We start from the raw sequence: 26,000 nt of genomic DNA, 5'->3' as shown, positions 1-26,000 counted from the left end.
AGCCAACAATGGTTGATTTTCAACTAAGATATGCTTGTTCTATCAGCCAAAGGACTCTGTCTAGCCACAGATGTAATTCAAAATGAGAAATGTTTCACAGGTTTTCTTTGCTTCTGAAAGTTTGGTAAGCAGCATAACCCTGTGGTAATACTGGAAAAAAGCAGAATCCAGCATTTTGTGGCAAGAAGCTGGTGAGCTCTGGTATCACCATGAAATAAGTCTTGATTTATTGTGTTATGCACATGGTAGTAAATTGCATAAAGTCTATACTTTGCACAACCTATTACTAGTTTGGTATTTGCACTCATCACAAAACTATTTTTACCTGTGTTTAGAAAACAGAAATGCAGCTACTTAAACCGTAAGTGTCATGGTTTTACTGATACTGTTCTCAGTCCTAGTTTCATTAGCTTAGTTTCATTAAAAAGTTTTCAGTCTGTAAATCCTTGTCAATATCAGTCATATTAACCTATATTCATACAACATGTAAATTTGAACAACTTTTTCATTTTTTTTCTCTAATTTCTGTTTGTTACTACATATACTTTGCTGTCCACAAACAAGCCAGTATCTCATGTACATTTGTATTACAAATATTGCATCCTTCATATTTTTTAATATGCCACAGAAAATAAATGTCTGCAATCAATCATAAATATGTAAATATATGAAGAATGTTTGTGAACCTTAAATAGCTCTTATAGGCACTTGCCATAAAAATGCTATTTTAAAACAAATGGCGAAGATAAGTTTAGGTGAAGTTATATAAAGTAAGAATTACTTGACAAAGTTACCAAAAAGTTAAGAGTTTTCCAGGAATCACTCTGAACCAGTAGTAGTATATGCTTGACTTCAGCTACTGTCCAGTGAAATAATGTTCGTGGTCTGAATTCTTCTGGCTGTAATTTATAGGTTACAAAAGCAGACCATCTTCAGTATACTCCAAACTGTAGTTACACAGAGTTATGTAATAGTCTTCTGTGATGGCATTCAAGGTGTCTGTCTGGTGTTTTTATTGAAAATTTATGTAAGTAAATCAGAAGAGCTAAAAATGCTAATAAAGTCAAACACAAAGTTTGCACATTGTTTCACACACATGGTGCTTTAGAATTAGGAGAATTTCAAAGATTTCTTATACTACAGATGTTGTGAATACACAGACTACTCAATTTACTAACACCTACTAACATATATTGCTGTGTTCCTGTACCACAGGGTGTCATTTCCTAAGGGAACTGAATTTTCTGTATAATAATGAGTGCAGTTTAGTAGCATAAACTCTAAGTCTTTGGAAATATCACTCTAAAGTATGCATAAGAGAAGGGAAATATATAGTCGGAGGAGTAAGGCCATGTTATGCTGTTTTGGCCAACCTCAAGAGATCTGGTAAAGAAAGAAAATAAACAGCCTTAATTTTCAGAAAAGGATCTTTACAAGAGCGAACAAGAATGAAGATTTGAGAGACTTGAGACTGGCCATATTAGGGACTTATATGTAAGCTACTTTTACCAGGTTGAGTCCAATTACTGCTTTATCATCCTTACTTCCTTACTAACACTGAATCCTAAAAAATGTGTCTTGTGAAAAATGGCTGATTAACTATTAGCTTGAATTTCAATAACTTCTCTCTACTCAGAGAAACAGTAAAGCTGCCACATTAACCTAATTTCAGCTCTGATGAGGTCATCACAGTGAACTGTCAGGAGTCCACAACCTTAAGCTATATTTATCATCTGCCCTTGGGAAGATGTGTTGATCAAGTCTGAGACCAGAGATAGGATGCTGGCAATTCACGCAGGAGTGAAAAATGCAGTTGAGCGGAAAACAATCTGCCAAACAAGAGAAGTCTGTGACGCAGTATGCAATACTGCACTTATAGCTTCATACTAAACTTTCAAATACTTTCATTTCATACATGAAAATTATTAGGCTGGAGATGCACTTTTAGTTCTGATCAACAGACTGAGTCTTTATAATCACATCAGTTGTCTTTAAATCAGTCCTTTCTTAGGATACAATTACATTTTCCTTTTACTAACATACAAACACATTTAATACAAGAGATTTTTAGTTGTATTCCAAGATGTTCTAACATATAGCTGTATTTAAATCATTTACACCTTACTCCTCATGGCAATTTGGAGGATGACATTCTTTTGCATTCATAGTAAATATATGGAACAGATGGTGAAAAGCTTAGTCTAATCTAATTTGGCTTTAAAATAACCTGTATTACCTGCAATTTTCAGTGTAACAGCAGTTTAGTTTATTCGAAAAGGAGTTTGTGAGGCATTGTAATTAATTGCTAGATATATATACCTGAGCAATATATTTCTGTATTTTGAAATTCTCTACGGGTAAGATCTTCAGTAGCATTTTTTCGCCTTAACTGAAAATTATGAGGAATTTAGGCACCTAAATTAATGAGAGTGATTCAGAAAAAGACACTAATGTATTCTGTTGCCTAAGGCATGGTTTCACATTATGAAGTGCTTGGCTGAAGTTCTAGCTTTATGTATTCCTGATCATTTCTCAGTCTTTGTTACTAGCTACGGTCTCCTGGTTGAAAAGAACTTCCTCCACAGTTTTGTCAGTCTGTTTTTTATGAGATTCAGCTGTGAACTTAAAAGAACAAATATCCTGACATCCCACAGATACTACTAGCATGTATACATACATTTCTCTAGGGGGAAAAAAAAAGGCTAAAAAAACCAAAAAAAAAAACAAAATCCAATTACTTAAGTATCCAAAATTTTTGTAACAGTGTATGTTCATAGGTACTATAATTTAGTTGACCTACCACATGAAGCTGCTTAATGTTCACCTGCCAAAATTATCAGCTTTGCTATGTAGCCAGGATTGCAAGTAAGGAGGAAACAAAACAGGACTTGACTTTTCAGTTTTGTGTTTATAATATGGAGAAATTATGTAGGTGTAAGTGGGAGAGAAAAAAAGAGTTCTTGTCCCTTCCCAAAGAATACTTCCGCATTTTACACTAGGCAACCACTGGATTAAAAATAGAACAAATTATTAGTCTACAGATGAATGAATCTTGTACCAGTAGTTTCAGAGCAGCTTTATTTCACCAAGAGAATAATCCCTGGGAATGGTAGCTGTTACCTTGGGGATATCAGGGCCCCCTCTACTAGAACTTTGGAGTCTTAGGTAAATCTGATTTTGCTCCAGTGCTAAGTGTGGATAAGACATACAACTGGCACCATGTTTGCCACCACAACACTAAAACAAGAAACATACATGGAAATAGAAAGTATACTCCACCTCCCCGTTGAGACCCTCATCAGATACAAGAGATATCCCTAGTTTCTGGCTGGGCTATTGAGATTTCACCTTGGAAACAGGAGACATGCATTACAATCCCTCAGATTAAAGAACAAATATAATACTTAGGTCTCCTCAACTCTTGAGCAATTTGTCTAACCACAAGGTATTACAAAAAAGGTTGGCAGCAGCACAACCTCTAGCTGTCTTTCCAAAAGCAAAGAGCAAGCCAGTCAGCTATATCACATAAATGACATATACTTGAGCACACGGAAGTATTTACAGTCTCTGAATACTAACAGCACAGCAGTCCTATATCTGAAATGAGATGTCAGAATCCAGAAAAAGACAAACTGTCAAATATACACTTTTTTCAATGTTTCTCACTTGATAGCTTCTGTGCACCTTCCTTAGTGCCTTACTTTCCTTTTCCTCATCCTTCCACTTTCTAAGGAACTTGTATGTTAGCAATATTGTTTTAAGGATCTCAACTCTTTCCTGCTAAAAAACATTTACCATGGAAGTCCAACTTACTATTTTGCATTCCACACCTGGAATGAGATATTCACTTTGGGCAATAAAACTCTAAGTTTCACAATAGTTAACAACCTTTTTGAATCTGAGCTAAAAGCTCTCTTAAACAGCCACTAAAAGTAATTACTATCAAGTAAAACTTCAAAGAGATTTCTTTGTCACTGGTAGAGCAAATGTTACAGGATCTAGAATATTACCAGCTAGAGGCTATACAGTAATTCTGTAATATTTAAAAATTGTAAATTTAAATATTCAGGAGATATTCATAATGTAAGACTGTTACTAGAAAATTCAAGTTTGAACGGTTTAACAGAACGTGCAAAGAAATCACTATCACTAGCATGAATGATCACACAACAGCAAATAAACAGGACTTTACATAAAGATATCTTTACTTGAATATTTTAAACCAGAGTACCTCAAATATCTTAGCATTTTGGATGCTTTCTGTTATCTAAATTGCTACAGCCAGACACAATTCTCTTTTTCTCAAAACAGAAAAGAATACAAATATACAAATATTTAGAAACATAATACTTCAAAAATATTTTTAAAAAATCGCAAAGAGAGATAAAATCACCATAAACTAATACAAAAGTAAACTTCTTATTTTAAGTATGTAAAAGTGGCTATGACAAATATAAGTGATGTATCCAACTAGAACAAACAGCTGCTTATAGTGAAATATTTAACCAACATAACAATGTATAGATTTTTAAAGGTAGGACTGATGTGTAGCTATATCACAAGCTATTAAATGAGGATCTCTTTTGAACTTCACCCAATGAATGACATTAACACTAATAATATTACATCATCTGGACATAAGGATCAATAGGGACCACAAAACATGATTCACTGATACTTCCCTTGAAGTGGGAAGGCTTGGATATTCTTCTGAAGGGGCTAAAAGAAGTTGGGTGGGAGAAATAAGCCACTCCAACTGCACAGCACTTCAAATCACTGAAAGTAGTAGCAACACAGTCAGTCCATCAAACATCATGAGGCCATCACAGACTTAAGTATTGTATAATAGTACTGTTAGAATTTCAGTTCAGGTAGTTAGAATGGCATTAAAAAAAAAAAAAAAAAAAGACTGAATTCAGAAGACTGAATCAATGTACTAAGTAAATCCCTAGCACATGTGTACTAAAAGATAGTGAAAATCTGAAATACCTATTCTCAGGAGGTTTTTATATTAAGATAGCCTAATACAAGAAACACGCTGGTGTGGCACAAAGCTGGAAGGACAGAAAACAGCATTAATACCTGGACCTACTTCTTGTCATAACTATAAACTTTTATCCTAAACCCTAAATACAGAGCATCTTTTTTATAACTTTTTTATAATTTTATAACTTTTATAAATTATAACTTATAAAACTTAAAAAGTTATAACTTTTTGTAACTTTTTTATATTTTTTTTAACTTCCTAGAAATATATTAATGATGTGAAGTTAATGAAAGTTATGGAACACCTCATATTTTCTTACATATACTACAGAAATAAATCCTTTCCCTCATTGTACCTATACCACAATATTGTAGCATCAGCTACAACACTTTTTCCAAAAGACTATGAGTGAATTAAAGTCATCTTAATAGAAGACAGATCTGAAATACACGGGGAAGCAATGTGACATTTTCAATTAGAATTTGTAACTACTTCTGAGACAGGAGACAGTGAAAAACATAGACATTAACTTCTTGAGGAAAATGTACAGGATCACTGTGGGAAGGAGAACATTTTTCTTTCTTAATGCTGTACATAAGATCATTATTTCCCTCCTTTTTGCAATATGTTTTTGCATGAATAACTCACGAAACCCTTGCCAGTCCCTCACATGTACCAGTTCACTGTAGGGCAGACTGAAATAATTAGATCTATTTCTTTGGTAAACAGAATAGGACAGAGAGATAGAGGCATTTCCCTCTTGGTTAGAAGTAATTAACTATCCAAGTTAGAGATACGCACACGTTTATCAGGGGAGATTTAAATTGATTTCCAAGTCACATGAAAGACAAAAGTTCTCCATCATACAGAAGATGAATACAGTGGTTGTTCGTATTAGCTCACGTCTGAAGGTCTACTGTTAAACAGATAAGAACTGTTAAGAAAAATACAAATGGATAAATTCTATTCAGACAATAAAGGTACCTCAGAGGACTATATTCTCATCTTCAGATGACTCTCCTGACTAGCACGGATAATTCTATCTTTCCTAAGGCTTAATATTGAAGTGGGTATTCCAGTGTGTTCTCTCTGTCATGCACAGGTACAAGTATGTATAAATGTGTATGTGCATCATTTAGGAATTTACACCTTTCAGGGATTAAGAAGAGGAGAAAAATCATTAAATATTGTAGATTTTTCTGCTGGCTTCCAATAAGAGAAATGTTGGAGAGACAAATGGAATGCAGAATTTGTAATAAGTTTTTGATAGCCAAATACTTATTACTCTTACAGTAGATATTGTAAGACATCCCAGGCAGAACTGGACTATATGGTGCTAGGTATTTTATAGATTTATGATGAAGAGCTTTCCCTGTTGAAATTTATAATGAAGTTAGAAAAGAAAATAAAAGGATACGCTATCTTGGAACAAGTAAATTGTGGATACATGGCTATGGATATTGCCTTATTCTGCCACTTGTCAGTAGGCTGTATGTTGTTTCCCCCCGTCCCCAACTACCTATCTTAAAAGAGGTAAAACTGTAATTACAGTTGCATCAGAGATTTAAGACAGTGGATGGATTATTAACATACTGAGTTTCTTGTTTTGTCTTGTTCGCTTTACTATCAAATTTAAAAATAAAAAGTAAAAAGAAAAAAAAAAGAAAAATAATTCCTCTAAATTCTTTGAATGAGTATTCAAAGGAGTCAAAACAAGAGAGAACAGTAAGAAGTAGAAATGCTTCCCTAATTTCATCAGAGAGACAAGAGGACACATAAAAGCTTATTTTGGATCAGAACAAGATTTAATACTTATTTACTTTATGGAGTAATAAAACTTCACCAGTCTGCTCCAGATTACATTTCTGCACAGATTGTTTGGCAGGCACTGTCTTAAAAATGAAAACCAAAGTCCAAAATAAGCTTTTATTCTTAATAAAAAGTCACCACAAAGCCTTTATGAAGTACGATTGTGGACTACTCAAAATATTACTGTTTTAGCAGTTCTTGGGTACAAATCACAGAAGCAACTGAATACTACAGGTAAACTTAGGTAATGGGAAGGAATTGCGACAGACGTTACCATCCCGATCTTCCAGGGTAGAGAACTATGGAACAAAGACAGCTGCACTCAGGTCCTTGTATAACATTTTAAGAACGGGGCTCAAATGCTTTGCAAAGCTCCACAGGTAAATCTTTGACCTTAGGATGCAGGACAGTGAAAGGTGACCATAATACCAGAGAAAAGGGGTAGATTGTTAGGAAGAGTGTGTACAATATTTAAAACCTATTATTATTATTATTATTATTATTGAGATTTTTTCTGTAAGTGTTCTGTATTTTTTTGTAATAATTGATATGGGCTAATAATAATAGTTTGTTTTGACTGTTAAGATTTCAATTAGATTAACTAAATTCTTTGCTTTGCACATAAGGTGTGTTTTTTTGGTCCAGATAAGCTGCACAAGCTGTAGCACAAAAACTGATGGACAATCTGGGAAAACTAGGCAGTAACTTGAATGCAACATAACATCAAAATAAAGAACACCAGCTAGTATTTTCTTTACAGCTATATGCTTGCTTTGATGAGGTTACTTTTTTCAAAATGGTAACAGGAAAGCCAGGCAACTTATATTTGCTAATAGCATCACAAAAACTAAGGGACTACGACTTTCAGAAGATGTAGGTCACGTTTCAGTTTCCTAAAGTATGACTACATTTGGAATTGCAATCCAGCTTTGTTCTGTCAAACAATAGTTTCTGCTCTTGTATTCTTATGGAAAGAACATAGGCAGTATAACACAGAAAGGCACATTGAATATAACACATCAGACACTGCTTCTGAACAGTCAGTCCTCAGAGAAATAGGGAAAGGAAGAAAGGAACTGAATTAAAGGAATGCCTGAAGTATGTAGGCAAGTTGCAAAAAGATTCATCATGTGCAAAGCAGAAACAGAAGGAAGAAAGAAATAAAAGTGTTTGTTATTCTGTAAGAGAAAACAATAGATTTTTCATCATTAAGTATTTTACATGTTATTTATAAATTGGTATGTAAATTACATAAAGTCATAAATAAGGCAGATCTGGATATTATATCAAATTAGCATAGTACAATTTGATCTTAAATAACATGGAATTCTTTAAGACACATGCTTTTAGGAATATCAAATAATTTTTATGAAAAGAAATTAATTTCACTATTTCAGTGTATACTTAGCAATCTTCTATTTCCTGCTTTCCTTCAGCTTTTCTGATGATATATGATTTGTTTCATCTAGCATATTTTAGTTGTTCTCTAAAGGTTTCCATCTAAATGCTTACTCTGTGTTCAGTTTAACTAAGGGTTTGAGAGAGATTACAGTTGAAAACAGAGTACAAATGGTCTTATGTCTTGTATATGAAATATATTCTTAAGTATTTTTACTGATAATAAGCCAACAAATGCAGTACTGTCAGTTTTGACTTAGATCTCAGGATTTCATTTGCTGTTGATATAGGGTTGACTCTTTAAAGAATGACACTGACAGCAAAAATTTGTTGTTATCTGTAGTGGTGTCTTCCTCTACAAATAGTCCAATTAAAATTCAATAAATTTTGGATCAGCAAGACACAGATTTTGATTTTGACTAACAAGTGAAGAATTGCCCTCTCCAGACTGTTCTATACCAACATTATTTCTGTAATACAAAGTTTTTAGTATTTTTCAAATGTTTTTGTTTCATTTTTATGTTTATTTTAAAAGTAATTCTGCTAATTAAATAATATTCACAAGGTTCCTCTACTGTGGCAGCAGGAAATCTTAATTCTAGTTATTTTAAGATACATTATTTAAACAGTTCAATCTGCTTTGTACAATATTACAAGTGATGTGCAGAGAATGTCAGCTGGGACTGTTAAATTTGCATGTTTAAGATCAAGACATATGTGAATGAAAGGTTCGGATGAACTGTAGCTGAGTCACAGACCAATATATAATCAAAATACAGCAAAGGTTCTGCAGTAAGAAAGAAACATGAAGCATTTTCTTAAACAGTAATGAAATAAAAATATTCAGTGTTATAGATAAATTATTGAAAAAATATATAATCAAAGTTGTTATTTAACGTGCACCAGCACTGAATTCTCAGTAGCCTAATCTACATATCACATTGCTTGAATAAACCAATGACATACATTTTTATAAACTAGACTATCAGAGGCAATTTAGTTTTAGACAAGTGGAGTAATTTTATACTAATAATACTCTTTAAATGTTTATAAAAGTACTTAGAATTCAGAACAGATTAGCAGCTCAAAAATGCAGTTTAAAATGATGTATCTTTAGATTATTAGGAATAAAAGTATTTGCAGCAATTAGGTCCTCTGAACTTTAAAGGAAGAACTATCAAGCAAAGATATGAAATTTGCAGTCCTTAGTATGATTAAAAACATTTTAAATTAACTCTATGAATGTTTAATGAAAAAAAAAATGGTTAATGTATAGAGAGCAATAACCGAATTTTCTAATGCACAACAGAAATAAAGGTACTCCATCTTCCAAACCTGATAACTACAAATAATCTCAATGCCTGATATTTTAATGCAGCAGTGAAAAACTTGTCTCTCATTCAAATTTTATATAGAGAGAGATATATCAGAGAAAATATAATAGAGGAAAAAAAAACAAACTCCTGAAGCAAAAATACTAAACTAGATATGAGAAAAAATGACTTTCAGCTAGTTTGCAACAGAAAACACACAACAGTCTAGTTTTCTTAACTTAAAAGCACTTGGGGTGTATTTTTCAATCATTCTCTTCAATAAATAGAAAATAAGTAAAATCAGACAAGCATTAGAATTTAGAGAAACACAACATTCAGCCTTATAAATTTTAAGTTTTTTACCTAGCTAATGCCTCTTTTCATAAGAGCTGAAATTCCTTCTCCTATTTGGAGAGCCACATCTGTAAATCAGAGCACATTGCTCCCTCACCACACGTCTCCCTCTACACGCGAATCACCTGCCTTGTTGGCAGCACTGTGCCCCTGCCTCCCTGCAGTTCCACTGAGAGCTTTCACAAGCTACGGGGAGAACTTTCTCCTTGATCTAAAACTGATTATAAAATAAAGATGATACAAAACCAGCTGAATTATTTTTGACAAGAATCACAGAGGTAGATTAAATGGTTCTCAGACCTACAGCAGAAGCACAGTGCTCCTTGTATCCTATAGATTTCTGAGCCTTCTTGATTTCTTATATTGTCTTTCATCTTTCCTTTCCCACTCCTTCTACTTTCCACCAGGCTAATGAGGACTGTGTGAATTTTGAGTGTTTTTTTTTCCTATGATGTGTTTGTGATGTGCTCATTAAAGTAGAAACTTTCAAAATACTAAAGCTTTTTGAAAAGCTGAATCGTATTTCTATACTCTGCCTCCCTTCCCAAACAATATGAAGGAAAGCTGCAGAAGAGAGCCACGTTAACATTTGATTTTCCTGCTACACTGGGCAAGTCTACATTAGTGTTTTAGTACAGATCATGAGCGTGGTCATGCCCATTTACAGCACCTTGGTTCAGAGGCCAGACATGGACATCAAAATTGAATTTTTTTTCCCTATAGAGCTGAACTAGAAGATGTGTTCTCAGAGTACCTAGGACCTCCAATGTCTCATTCAATTCAGTGGATCAGATTATAGCTGGAATGACCAAAATGTCTATAGTGATGACATCAGATCCTCACTATAACTGTTTTATTGTTTAGATTCATTTGGAATTTTGGGCTTCCTAATTTGCTGATCTGGACACAGCTGTCTTACAAATTACTCAGAAATGTTAAAGCAAACATGAACACTCAAGCAAAAAGACAGTCGAGGTTTAGTATCTGCAATAGTCTATACTTTGCACTTGCAGATAGTCAGCAGAGGGAACGGAAATTAATTAACAAGACTTGTTCCCAGAGCTCTGCTAATATAATTAATAACGTGGATATACAGAGAAACAAATGATGAAGAGGAATACTGATTTGTCTTATATAAAAATTATGGGGAAAAGCTCTTTAGTAACAAAAATCTTGACAGACAGTCTTGCCCTATGACAGATCCTGTTAACATTTTTTGGTCCAGGGGAAATCACATAATGGTATACCTAGATTAAGGAAAACTATCCTGACATAGGTGAAAGAATGACACACACACTGAAGCGACTGAATTGAGCACTAGGCTGTGACTCTCTCTTTTCTTTTCTTTTTTCTTCCAGGCATACTATAGGATAGGTTTATTGTTTATTCCTGGGTAGTTATTGATCTATGTCTGGTGCATGACCACAGACAGAATTCTACCCTTTCTCTGTCTTTTAAGGATTCTATGAGATAAAGAGATGGATGAGACATGTCAGCCAGAATCCAGAGGTTTCTTTCTCTTTGTGTTACCTCTTATACCTTGTAAGAAGCCTGAAACACTGGGCCACTCGAGATATTTCTTCTTATGGGGTGCCTTCTGACGTCAGTTGAAGTACATCCTTCTACTTCCAAATGTTTTATTTCTGAAGACTGGCCATCAACTGTGCTGAATCTGACCAGTGCAATTGGATCCCAGTTCTAACAGTTACAACCATTGCAACAGATTTCAAAAATAAGCCTCTCTGCCACATTTGTTTATTAATTGTGGTGCAATTTGGCTGCTCCAGAAATATTTCTTCCTTACGCTGAATAGCACAGAGTGTAAGTAGGTTCAACTGAACAGTCTTTGGTAAGTGGTTTTGCCAGTCCCAGGTGAACTAAAGCATAAACAGCTCTGATTTCAAACCAACTTTTCAAATAGTAGTAGGAAAACATTAGCAGATGTGCATACATGAACACACTGCAGCTCATATAGAGCTACAGCTTCCTGTTAAATAGCTATGATATTTGAAATTCTTTGGAAACTGCAAGAGGGACTCTCTGAAACGTGTGATACTTGCAAGCAGCTGTCCACAAAGGATGAATTAGTACTGGGAAGAGTACCCCCAAAAAGGGACAAACTGATACATTTGCTGGTATCATATGAAAGATCTGTAGCATGCTATATAGAAGCAAACAAAAAGCTGTGTACATATAGAATGCATATATACTAAATAACACAAGAACAACCACTTCAGGAGAGTCAGGGCATTAAGGCAAAAAGGAGTGACCTTGTGGAGGAACAGATGGATGTGAGGCTACAGCTGCAGACATAGCAGGAGGAAGAAGCAGAACTGCTGAGACTCCAGCCTGCTCAGTCTGGAGACTATTTGTTGCCCAAGGAACAATGGCTCTTTGAGGCAGAGAAAACTAGAGGAAGATGTCTGGAAATGATAAATATAATGGTTCTTCCTCAGAAAGAAACTACAAAGAAGTAAAATCAGAGATGGGTATGAAGAATCTGTATGTTAGCAGCCTTAAAAAAACAATGATTTTTATCTTTTTTATCCATTCACATAAAAGCTGGTTCCACAGATCTATTTCTAAAGGTATTTCATACAGTTTACACAAATGAGGGAATAGCAGCTATAAATTTGAAACAAACATTTTCAGTAGAGACCATGGCATTCTGGAATACTGGGGACAGAGTTAAGAAAGTACGAAATAAAATCTAAAATCTTCAATTCAAGCTATTTTAATTCATTCCTCAATGTTACATACAAAAAGAAATTCAAATAATTTGTTAAGTAGAGGAAAAAAGTCTGTAGGAAATATATTCCTGGACAGAAATAAACATCGATGTGTTTGGTGTTTGGGTACAATGTAGAGTTTTATTTTTGGTCTATGTCAATGACCTTTATGTTCATTCATCAAAGCTAAAAAAAAAAAAAAAAGTATTATGGAGCGAATATGGTACCTGAGCCACTAAGTCCTGGAGGTATACCTGGAGAAATCAGAAGGGAAGGATTAACTCTTTTGAAGGGGATTTGAGGCTCACATTTGTATTTTCCCATGAGGAGCCAGGAAAGAAAATACCCTGACTAATCATCATCATCATCATCATCAAAACAAACCACAATAGAGAGAAAACTCTCCGCATAAGTTGTATTACTGTCATAGAACTTAAAAAAAAAGAAGCATCTGCGTTAGCTCAGACCAAGGCCCTGAGCAGCTTTGCCACACAAGTCAAGTTCTTTTTATGAGTTTCCCAGTGCCTTCAAGTAGTTGAAAAGTCTGTTTTTCTACCTTGCCTTCCCTATTTTCCCCATATTCTCTCACAGAAAAGCGGTATTCCAATATTTAAGTCACATGGTAACAGAAATGAACAGAAAAAATAAATTATCCTAAAATATATAAATATCATGTACCAATCTAGATATCAAAAAGGAGATGATAAATAAATTTCTGTGGTATTTCAAAATGAATTTTTTCTATGAATCCTTTTCAGAGGATAAAGCTTATTCAAATTTATTTATAGAAAGAACATGGAACAGTACTTTGTTCAAAAGATGACCTCATCAAATAGCAATGTGCATTATGCTGCCCACTGCAAGCCACATAACAGAGATCAAACACTTCCATTGACTTTAACTAAGGAGACTTCCTTGCAAACCATGAAGAAATCGGATATATTTCTAAAATTCTGGAGACCATCTTTCAAACAATTACAATAATACCTTTAGGTTCAGAGCCAGTAAAAAAAGATTCCTAATTACATATGTACCTATTTCAGTACTATACCCATGGATTTCAACATTTTTCCTCCAGTATCATACTTGTCAATGCATGCAGTATTTGCAAATGCATGCTTTCTTAAGACACTTAAATGGATCATTTTGTTGTATTCTATTTCTAGGGTTACTGTTATGCAAAAGTTTCTCAAAGCAAAAGTACTCTGACACTAGAGAAAACAAAAATGACTACTATGTACTGTGGAAGAAAAAAGAGAGAGAGAGAGGCAGAGAGAGAGAGAGAGGGAGAGAGGGAGAAGAGGTTTTGCCTCTTTTGATTCATGCCATAAAAATAATATTCAGTAATCCTATCATAAAAAAGTAAAAATTATGACTACAAAATATACTCATGGGTTTCACCATCCACTGAAGGGCAATGAACTACTTATCACAAACTCATATATAAAGAAAAAGTCATTTATGAGGTGGCAGAGGGAAGAGGGACAAGACCAAAATAAGTATATCATATTTTCGAGTGACCAATTCCAGACAATGGACAAAAACTCATCCTGAAAAGAAGCCCTGATAATGAAAGTGAATGCTGGGATTTCTCAAAGCTAGAAAAAAGGAGAAAAAGTTGAGGTCCTAATCAGAAGGTTTATTGGTGTGTTATAAAGCCATGAGTCTTTGGATGGGCTGTGATGAGCCACATTTTGAATTCAGTTTCAAGTTAATCATAATTTATTAAATAATTTCTGTAAAATTTCAATTTTTTATAGGAATAGAGCTAAAGACATTACCATTTGAAATATGTCCATCAATGGTCTCATGTTTTTCTTTCTTTTTTTTTTGTACTGTCTTCATTGTGAATGCTCAAATCTACTTTTTTTTTTTTTTTAACTAAAAAGTAATAATTTCTTTATCCTGAAATAGTGTGGAAATATGCCACTTAGCAAGCGGATATTTGCAAAAACAACAAACAAAAAGAACAAATTCTGGGTGTAAGGCAGGTATAAAATATTAAAACCAGTCAGCCTCTGGTGAACTCGTCCTAATACAGATCTTTTCTCCTAGCAAATACTGAGATGTAACATGAACACAACACTAAAAAACAACAAAAAATAAGCATAGTTATTCAAATACTTGATGACTTCACTTGAGACAGAAAAATCTGGATATGTTATAGTGTTTCTTCACATTGAATATTATATTTTGCATACCATCATAAAAGTTATTTTACCCCTTTTAAGAATAAGCTGTGCAAGAGGATTTACTGGAAGTTGCTTTTCATAAATGAGTTGGAACAGTTTCAGTGAGAGTAAAGTACATAAACTTCTGAAGTTCACAAGTCACTTAGGTGCATTTGTACATTTTATCCATGCTTTTATGATTCAAATAGAGCACTGAACATCAATAACTATTCATTTTTAATCATTACTTTTACTTTTTACTCTTTGTACTTCATGTACTCTGGTGCATTTCCAGAGAGGTGTCTTCTCACTACAATGGCAGTAAATAGAACTGAAAACGACTCATTTACATTTCTATCATCATCTTCCTGCACTGTATAAAAGTTATTAAGAAGGCAGCCATCTGTCTCAGTTTCCCCAGGAGATGAAGACGGTGACACCAGCCTTCCTTTGTGGGACCTTTTGAGAATAAATAAATTATTATTGTTACAGTTTTGTTTAGCCCCAAAGTCCAGAATTTCATCTCATGAAAAGCACTGCTACTAGGTCAAGATTTCTATCTATAACCTTAAATATGTGTATATATAAATTTACTTTTTTATATCTTGTTAGTGAAAAATACAGTTTCTAGCAGCAACCAATTTCTCTTAACAGCCATCCTCTTGCAGCAAGGTAGCATTAGTTCTAACACAAAACAATGTAATTAACAAGTTAAACTTATGTTGGGCTGAGGTTAATAGCAAAATACATTCATAGTTTAAATGCCTTGTTCTTTGATATGTAATTTTGCATCTTTGCTTTAACTAAATCTGAATTAATAGGATATGCATTGATGACCAATGAGTTATGTTAATCTGAGAACCAAAGACATTTGGTCTCATAAGTAGAATGGAATTGGAAAAACTTGACAAATATAATTTCTTAATGTGTAAAACTACCAGTGAACACAAAAATGACTAGAACATATATTAAAGATCAAAAGAATATCAAAGCATCAAAAACAATGGAAACTTTATTTTTCACAGATGAACTGCAAAAACAACAGATATATTGCTTAATGCCTTTTTTGTTAAATAATTCATTAAAAGTGGAAGGAAAAAATACAATTTCTGTTTTCTTTCTCTGTATCTTCATCAGAAGTAGATACTTCTGCTATCTCTAATTTACAAAAAAAAAGAAACAAAATCATTTGTCCAGGACTCTTAAGGGTCAGCAACATAAACAAGCCCCCAGCCAGTGTTCTTCACAGTACAAAAAACTGCCTTCAAAATGTGGGTTCTTCTGATCAAAAAACTCAACCCCAGTGTACTGAATTACAGACAAAAACTATTTATCATAATACTTGTATTCATAAGCAGCAGCTTTTAATTGATTGTTCCATGTTGGGTAATAACAAGGAGGGGAAAAGCTGCAATATTTTCCTTGCAGAACCCCTGAGGTTCATGATCTCCTACAGCAATATTGGGAATTATTAACCTGTAATTCATCTGGTCTTTAAAATGATGAAGAATGTTACTATGTGAGTATTCTAATGAGCCTTGTATTTTCAATCCAAAACTTTAGAGAAATGTAAGTGAAAAATAAAGCTAAAGATTAAGCTTAGCAATTTGTTACCAGTTTAAATAGAAGTACAGAGGAGTTAGTTGCTAAAATTAGCTTTATAAATAATGTATGTTGAGTAATGTATTCCATACATATACAGTTTTGTGGGATTTTTGTGTTAAAATTAGTCCCCTATTAAATTTGGCAGAGTCTAGGGAATGAATATTCACCACTGGTAGAGGAAGATCAAATCAGGATCAACTTAAGCAGATTAGATACACAGAAGTCCTTGCAGCTGCATGGCTGCTCTCAGGAGTGCTGACAAATCAGCAAGCGAGTGGACATCTGATACCGTTATTCATCACCTTTGAAAGGTTATGGCAACAGAAGGAAGAGCAAATGCCATGTTCATCTTCCAGAAGAGCAAAAGGGAGTCAGGACAAGTCAGCTGACCCTAGTTTCTAGGACGATTATGGATCAAAACCTTCCAGAAACATAACCTTGGCACATGAAAAAGGAAGGGCAAACTGTACCTGACCAACCTGGTTGCTTTTTATGATTAGGTGACTTGCTCAGGGGAGAATACTGGACATGATTTTCATTGACTTTATCCAGGCTTCCAGCATGGTCTCCCATAGTATTCTTGCAGCTATATCAGGCTATAAGGTGGGTGGAAAACTGGCTGGACCCGTGGGTAGACAGGGTTGTGACCTATGCTTTTAAAGTCCTGCTGGCAGCCAGTTGCTAGTGGCATTCCTCATGAGCTAATACTGGAGCTGATACCACTGGACGTCTTTATTAATGACCAGACGATAGAATGGAAGGCAGCAAGCACACCCTCAGCACAAAGCTAAGGGAGCAGATGATAATCAAGAGGGCAGGAATGGCTGGGAAAAAAGGGCTGAAACAAACTGCAAGTTCAGCAAATGCAGAGTCCTTCATTTGGGTATGGAATAACCTCATGTAGAAGTAGAAGCTGGGGGTCAAACGTGTCAGTAACGTGCCCTTGTGACACCTAACCACTTTGAGGACTGTGTAAGTATGAGGATAGACAGGAGGACAGGAGACATGATTATTCCCTTCATTTGTAAAACTCCATCTGGAGAACAGTGTCCAGTTTTGAGCTCCTTGTCAATAAGAAAGATTTTTACCAATAAACAAGAGAAGATGAAAGCTTATAATTGTATCTACTCTTCCTGCTTTACTCAAAAAAAAAAAGCTTAGCCATTAGGAATCATATAAGTATTCACTATAAAGCTAATAAAAGGAGTGTATGTGGCTAAACTGATACAACAGTTCACTAAATATTTATAAACCATTATTTCTTTTGACATGCAGCTCTATTTTGTACATGTAAAATTTGGATCCCTTAAAATTCAATGGTAATTTCCAAAAGTTAAAGCCATTTTTGTTCATTTTTACTGTGAAAAAAGATAAATACAGATTACATAGTTACAGAATTTTTTTTTAGGCTGACTTCTGTTTTTCTAGAGAAAAAATGAATTACCTCTTTAAATAAAATAGTAGCCTTTGCAATATCATTTTATTAACCTTCCAATAATAATATCATAACCTGAAGTTACAGGGATTTTCTTATTTGCAAACTGCTTATATTTAAGTACATAATCAATCAGCCATAAAAACCACAGGATTCAGAGTGAAGTTAAGAGATGGGAGTCTTACTATTATGTCATAAGTACAGCCAGCTCTTCCTTTTCAAACATCCTTTCCTACAAGACATTAGCTAAAGGGAGATTAATTGTAGTGCATTTAAATTATTCATGTTAGTTTCACTGAATAGACGAGATCCAATCTAAGAGAAAAGAAAACCTGCAACAGGCTACTGAAATGCAAAGCGGCATGGATAACTACATACCACTGTAAAGGAAAAGATTTGTACTATGTTTAGACCATGCTTATCTCCCTGTTGTACATCTTCCTAAGTCCTCCTGGTCTTCTCAGAGAGGAAAGGGGAAGGGAAGGATTTTGTTATTTGTTGATGTTTTAAAGTTGCACATTCCCTTTTCTGCCACATTCTTGCACTTTTCTAGCTCTAGCTAACACATAACAAGATGTCTTGATTTTCTTCCAACAAAAATCAATTGGTGGAATTCCCACAAGGTTCTTTTTTCCTTTTTTTTTTTTTCCTTTTCAGTATCTTCCATCACATTACTTAGAAAAATCTACTAATGAAATATGGTTTGGCCCTATCAATAACAAACCAAGGCTGTTCTGTGGAGGGGGGCAGCAGGTGTTGGGGCACATTCACAATATATGTAATTGTGGGGGCCTCAGAAAGAGGAGGAGGATAATCTTTTCTGTTTTTCCACAGCTGATAAGAAAAAAAGAACATCTTCCTTAAAACTACTTTGTCCAAACTGCTCTGATTTTGACTACCCTTGTTAAACTTCTTGTTAATGATGAAGTGTGGCTCAAGATATGATCAAGAGTAGCTCAAGATCATTAGAGTAAAAATGACGCACAAACACACATACAGGCATAAAAAACTAACAGTAGAGGCTATATTCAAAAAAAAAGAAAGAAAAGAGAAAGAGAAAGAGAAAGAGAAAGAGAAAGAGAAAGAGAAAGAGAAAGAGAAAGAGAAAGAGAAAGAGAAAGAGAAAGAGAAAGAGAAAGAGAAAGAGAAAGAAAGAGAAAGAGAAAGAGAAAGAGAAAGAAAGAGAGAGAAAGAGAGAGAAAGAGAAAGAGAAAGGAAAAAAGGAAAGATAGAATCAGCGAGAAGTTTATGGAATTGTTATTATGTTGTTAGCGTAAGCCGGGACTTCAGTTAAAATGTCACTCTTTATCCACTCTTTCTCAGAAATGTTGGCTCCCAAACTACACTCAGGGGAACCATAAAAATCCACAACATCTTTATAGAACTTTCAATTAAAATTTTAAAAGCATAATTAGTGCACTTTCACTTATCAGCTAATAGTAACGATATTGATGTAGTGCAATAGTAACATCATTGAAGAGAGACACAATGCTGTGGTTTCACAGAAAAACACACATTATCATCTCACACTGAAGACATAAATACCCTCAAGAACATTAATACAGATATTTGCTTGATTGTGTCCAATGTTTTTTAATTAAATAATGAAAAACAGAAAAATGTATTGAGAGAATTGCAGTATGTTTAGTAAAAATATTATTATTTTAGAATACAAAGTAAAATCACCATAAAAGAATTGCTGGCATCAGAGTGAGGAAAAAAAGAAGACATATATATATATACACACACACACACACACACACACACAGATACACAGAGAATAACCACTTTCTTCATGTTCTTGTTCTGAACATTCCACAACAGTTTACACATACAAGCAAAGAGCAAAATTCCATGAAGGAAAGATATGTACTTTGAGCTCTATCTCAGTGCAGGTTTTGTTTACTTGATTTTATTATAGAAATGAAAGGACATAACAGCAGGACTGCAAAGACCTTCACAATTTATACTGGGAAATGTCAGACTCAAAGGTAATTTGGTACTTCTTCACAGCTCTCATTTAACTCTGTTTCATGAAAATGCCTTGCCTTACTAGCTTCAAGTAGTCATTTCACTATCGATCACTAGCTCTGAACGACTGCATTTCAAATATTTTCATGTATCATAGGTAGTAAACTGATAAAAAGATTTTCTTAGATCCTTCTTTCATGTTTCACTCATTAAGGTTAGTTGTTTAAAAAACAAATATATTTTAGTAAGAGTCTTAGTGCTGTCTTCCAGTGTCAAGAGCTATCAGTAAAAATGTCAGAAATAATACAGAAAAAAAATCGTAAGAAAATACACTAGAAAAAATGTTATTAGCCATGACCATCTCATTATGATTAGTCATGGATTACTACTATTTAGAGCTCTGCATTCATTATTACTTGCAAATGTATTAGAGATACTTACATCTTTAATATATAATTTATGTCATTAACACAGCTATGTTTTCTACCAAAATACATTCTATTTTATTAAAGATATGAAAAATTCATTGTGTGAATACTCATTACATACAAAATCTCAGACTGATAGACACAAGGAAGTACTTTAAATATATTATGATTTTGGGAGTATTTTTTATTTTTAGTAGAAAAAAAAATCTTATCATCTATACATGATAACTTGCATGAGGACTGGCAAAAAAATGAAGTATTTATTGGTCATTTCCACACCGCTAAGAGGTGCCATACACATGTGGTCAAGTACATTTTGGAAAAAATAAAAAAAATAGAGTGCTTCTTTTGATGGGCTGCATTGCAGGAGTGCAGAGATTGTTGGCCATTCTCAGACATCCTACTTAGGCAGGCAGATTGGCTCAGAATGAGAAGCACTTTTGCACATGCTGCCCAGAAAAATGCTTCTTTACATTCTAATGTCCAAAAAATCTCTAAGTATCTAGTTCTGCAACATCATTTCTTTATTAAATATATGTTAAGAGTAAAAATAACCCTAGGCTACTGTATCAAACAAGATATACCATGTTATTTAGATATTTTGCCAGTGTCTCTTTTTTTTTTTTTCGTGTTTGACTTTATCTGAAATATCCTCATCCTAGATTACTGAAGACTAGCATAAAAGGGGGGGGGGGAAATAAATGGCTAATTCAAATCAAATAAAATGGCTCAAAAAATCATGAGAACATGGTACTTTAAGTGTAAAGTTATTGCCTGCTAATTTAAACAAATCTTACTTACTACTAGTGTAAAGCAAGGAAGACCCAAGTTGATGCAAATTCCAAGTAATTTTATGTAAAAAAAAAATCATAAATTAGTTGTAACCCCCTGGTTCTTGAAAAGTTGCCAGTGTGGCCTTCTGTGTTGTAAGGGTTGTAATCCACTGGACATCAGAAAGGGACCTGGCCACAGTATGAATGAAAAACAGAAAGCTATCTGAAGGAATTAGAACCAAAGAAATTAATTAGAAAAACAGAAGCAGCACAAATGTCCTCTAGATGCACATTTTTATTTTTCACTCCTTTCCTCATTATGTTCCTTAGTTATTTATAAAGCATGTGAGTGATAGTAGAGCTAGATATTAGCACTCAGTTCCATAATTGCTTTCAGTTTTTTGCACATACTGGGAGAAGCCACTTATTAGACTTAGTAGTCAGTTTAGTTACTTCGTCTTTTATTACGTTACTGTATCTTGCCAATACCATCAGCACACAACATTTGTCTCTTTCTGCTATAAATGTTGTACTTTTTTCATCCCAGACTAGAAAGATGATCCTGAATTATTGCCAAGTATATGTCAGTTGTGTCTTGCCCTTCATATTCCTTTTAAAGGACTACTTCTGGAAATGATCTAAAAGAAAAACTATATATATACATTTTCCTGCTTTATTCTTTATCTTATGCTTCTAAGTCTTAGGGAAACTCCATGAAAAAGACCTCTGACTTCAGTTTATCTCTTCTCAACCCACCTGCTTCATCATACATGCTAGTGCACATAAGAAAGATTGATGTCCAGATATGGGAAACATGAACCCTTGCTCTCCGTGGGTTCCTGGAGTGTACGGGTACACTTGTTGGCAAGCTCCACATTTCATAGTTGTGCCAAGTCCAGGGTATTCATGATCACGCAAAAAACAATTTGAGAGGTTTCCCAGGAATGATGTATAACAACCGAGTTCTGCTAATCTGTCCCAGACTCAGGGATGCTAGCATCTTTTTCAGCAAAACAGGGACATAGACCAGATAATATGGACCAGATACCAACACAGATGCCAAATTGAAATATTGGATACACCATGCCCCAGCATCACTGGCTATACTCAGATAATGACAGAGCCCATGTCATGACATCATTGCATGTCCCATGGCTGTAAAACATGATTTTGGCTGCCCTGAGTGCAAAATAGTGGGCTTCACAAAACAGATCAGACACCAACATCCTCGTAAGCTTCTTAGTTACAGAGCCCTGTACAGCCTCTGTGAGGATGTGGCAAGTCCTTCTATCCAGACTAGAACAGCGAGGACCACTTTCTTCAGGAGCTGCATGTTTGACATATCCAGAACAAGTCAGGACACATGGATTGGAACTCATTTTTGCTTTCATTGTGAAAAGTATTCTGAGTGCTCAAAAGGAGATTAAATGGGACAAGGGGAATGTTGTTGCACATCAATGCTTTTAGCACTGTGGCAAATACCATACAACAAATAAAAAAGCAAAAGAATGTCAATACCTCTCTGTGTCGTCTCTTTAACATTCCCTTCTCTTTCTCTCAGTTCACCAACTCCTCTGGGCAGGTATGTTTCCCCTGACCTTTCTGATTCTTTCTGTTATTTGTCTGTGACTAGCTATCTTAGTATTCACCTGAAACTTCACATCAGCCTGATTGAGTTGCTAGGAAAAAGCGTAGCTGACAAGGTAATTTCATGCCCTTAAGAGAAATGGGACCAGGAAGCACGCTGGTCTTCACTAGGGAAGAAGAGGGACCATGAGGAAGGCCTGTGGTAGGCAGTGCTGTGTCTCATTCTGGGATGCCAAAAGAGGAAACCAGGAACTCAGAAAACAGGCAATAGAAGATAGGGTAATTAAAGAAAAGAAAGTATACTGAGGGAAGAGAAAGGCCGGAGAGATGACGAGGGAGCAACAGAAGTCACTGAAGGAGCTGAGGGTAATAGCAAATATGAAGGTGTAGGCACCATCTTTACATAGCACAGAAGGAACTCCTTAATGTGGTGTGATACCCTGATGTTTTCAAAACCTTTCACACTCCTGACCAGTCTTACAGTCATTCAAAAGAAATCTGTTCAGCTTTACCAAGTCCACCCTTCCTGAACACCACAGTTAGTGATGATGAAAATGTCTGCACTTTAAAAGCACACTCCTGCCCTGTGCTAATGCAAAAGGACCCAATAACTGATAGAGAAGTTCCTTATCAGAGAAATATTTATGTAAAAGTATAAAATACATGACAGGCCCTCCAAAAAAGCTAAATGGCGCATTTGTTACACATGAAATTCACTAAAGCAGCTAATCTTTTAAAAACTGCATGAAGAAATGAGCCACCAGATGGTAGAACCTCCAAAACATTGGCAAATTTACTCTCCAACACACAAGCAATTAAGATGACTTAAGATTTATCTGAACTATACCCTTCTACCAACTGACGCAGGCTTATTGACCTTTTAGATCTAAAGAGGGTTAGGAAAAGTCTGCTAATGAAGTACTAGATGAAGAATATTTAAAAGCAATGTTTAAAGATTACTGAGCTTAGAAACACTGATTGAGCTAAGCTCCATATAGCATACAATTACTGGAGACACTTTTCCAAAATCTGATTTGTCACAATCACTAACTCTGCCTAACTTTTTTTTAAAAAAAAATGTATCAAGGTTTCAAAGGAAGCACTTTAAAAACACTTCACATAATACTTTTACTTTTCAGTGACAGAAGCAGCATATATGTGATACAAGTCGATGAAATAAAGTGGGTTTAAAGCTATACTGGGAAGTCTAAACAGCTTGCTTAAAATATAGACAATCTGCTTCTTAAAATGACTAACCATAATTACCCTGTAGGTATGAATCATGATAAAAAAATAATGGATTTTTTTGTCTTCTGCCATTTTTTTTCCTGCTGGGACTAATTGATTATTGACAGTAAAGAAATTAAAATCTGTACATGACTTACAAAATACATTTTAATTTCTTCTCCATGAGAAATAAATCATCACTTATTTCTATATAAGCAGTGTATCACCTTTTTCAGGATTTTTTTTTGATACGCCAGGAATTCATACTTTAAAAGATATATTTTTCCTCTGAATATTTTTTTTTTCTCTTATAAGTAGGAGCTAGGCCACGCAAAGTCACACAGAACCTGAAAGACAAACTGCAGTTGTGGTGGGAAAAGGATGGGAAATAAAATTCAAAGATGATTTTATAGAATCTAAATTAAATATCCAGGTTTACAGAGATTTAGATGTCATACAGAAGAAAAATGTAACAGTTTGTTCTCCACATCATGCCACTCTCAAATGTGTAATCAGTTACAAAAAAACTCTGCATTTTTTTTTAAAAAGTAATATTTTTTTTCCACATAGCAGCACATCTGTAGTACAGTAAGGTATATTACTGGAAATATCTTACAACAGTTGCTTCTTAAAGTTAACAATCTGCCCTTCATGTGCTATTTTTCATATATGTAATGCTAAAGTTAAAATTAACTTTGTCTTCTAAAACCATATTAAACTAAACTTTATGCTGGAAATGTGCAAAAGATTTATCTAAGATGAAGATATCAAATCAGAGATATCAAGATGTTGAACCAGCTTGTAAGGTGGAGTACCCTACAGTCATTTATCTGCAATTGTGCATCTGCAGGTTCACACAGCATTCAGAAAAGCTGTGGTCACTTCCTCATTCAGCCTGCTGTATCTTATTAAAATAGCCTACAATGCTGCGATCACCTAGTACCAAAGGGCCTCCTGTTCAGGGTAGCTGTATGTTCAGAATTAATTTTATAGAGAATAAAAACAAATACTCATTTAAAAGTTGGTTAGCTATCACTATAACCCCAGGAACAAGAAGTTTATTGCTGAAGTGGAATGTTTATATTTATTGATTTCAGATTTGTTGAAAATAGGTTATGAAACCACATCCACAAACAAATGAAATAGGCTTAAGAAATACAACTTTTTCAATTGAACTGTTAAATAGGAAAAAAAATGCTTAAATTTTCTAGTGATTTTTTTTGCTTTTATTTAAATATTATTTTATGATTATGCCGCATATTCCAGGCACAAATTTGGGGCAAGATCAAGAAAGGCATTCCTATGGTAAGTTATGAAAACATGATGTAATAGTTCAATATTTTCAGATTTCCTGAACTTGAGACTTTTGTTCTATTTGATTTGGTGATGACTTTTTCACCTTGAGAGCTTCACCTCAGCTTTTTTCAGTTATTAGATTCAGAATTTGTAAACTAAAACCTATAAGCCTTGAACTGTGCAAAAATGGTACGATGAAGTTCCATGGTCATTTTCTCATAATAAAGATACTATTAAATCATGCAATCAAGAAATAGAGAGTCTCCTGCTACCAAACTATCATCCTACCTCTGAGATTTAAGCCACATCCTAGCTCTGAGATTTAAGCCACATTCTCTCTTTAACACCCTCCACCTCTCTTAATAAAGATTCAATTACAACAGTTTTCAAAGTTTATTCTCAATAACACCAGTGAAAAGCCACTTACCCTCAATGGGTTTCTACATAGTTCAGACACTTCTTAAACCCCATTGATGTACAGTAAAATGTAGGAATAGCTGTCAGAAACTCAGCAAATTATCACATTTATATCTCGTCATGAGCTCTGACATTGTACCTGGAGTAAAGAGGATTAAAAACATAGCATAGTCATTGAAGAGAGAGGAAAGAATACTAACTAAAACAACATTAAGCAGGAAACCAACATTTCTATATTGATTTTTTTTCCCCAATGGCCTAGCATTTTGCGAACAATATTTCGAGCTCCCTAATCCTACTTTTAACACAATGATTTTAACACAAAGAACAGTATGAGAGGTACAGAAGAGGCTGTTTTCTTATTTGTGTAGTAACCATTATCATCTCTGTAGAGGATAGCAGAAGTTTATGTTCTAGCCTTAGAAAGCACTTTCAAGTCTTAGCCACAAAACAAGTAGTTCTGGAGGAACTGGAGTTCACAGTGGATTGTTTGGCTACTC

The sequence above is a fragment of the Rhea americana genome, unplaced genomic scaffold, assembly GCF_003343005.1.
Source record: "Rhea americana isolate MKP2758 unplaced genomic scaffold, rheAme1 scaffold_214, whole genome shotgun sequence".
NCBI lineage: Eukaryota > Metazoa > Chordata > Aves > Rheiformes > Rheidae > Rhea > Rhea americana.
This window is presented reverse-complemented; position numbering follows the sequence as displayed.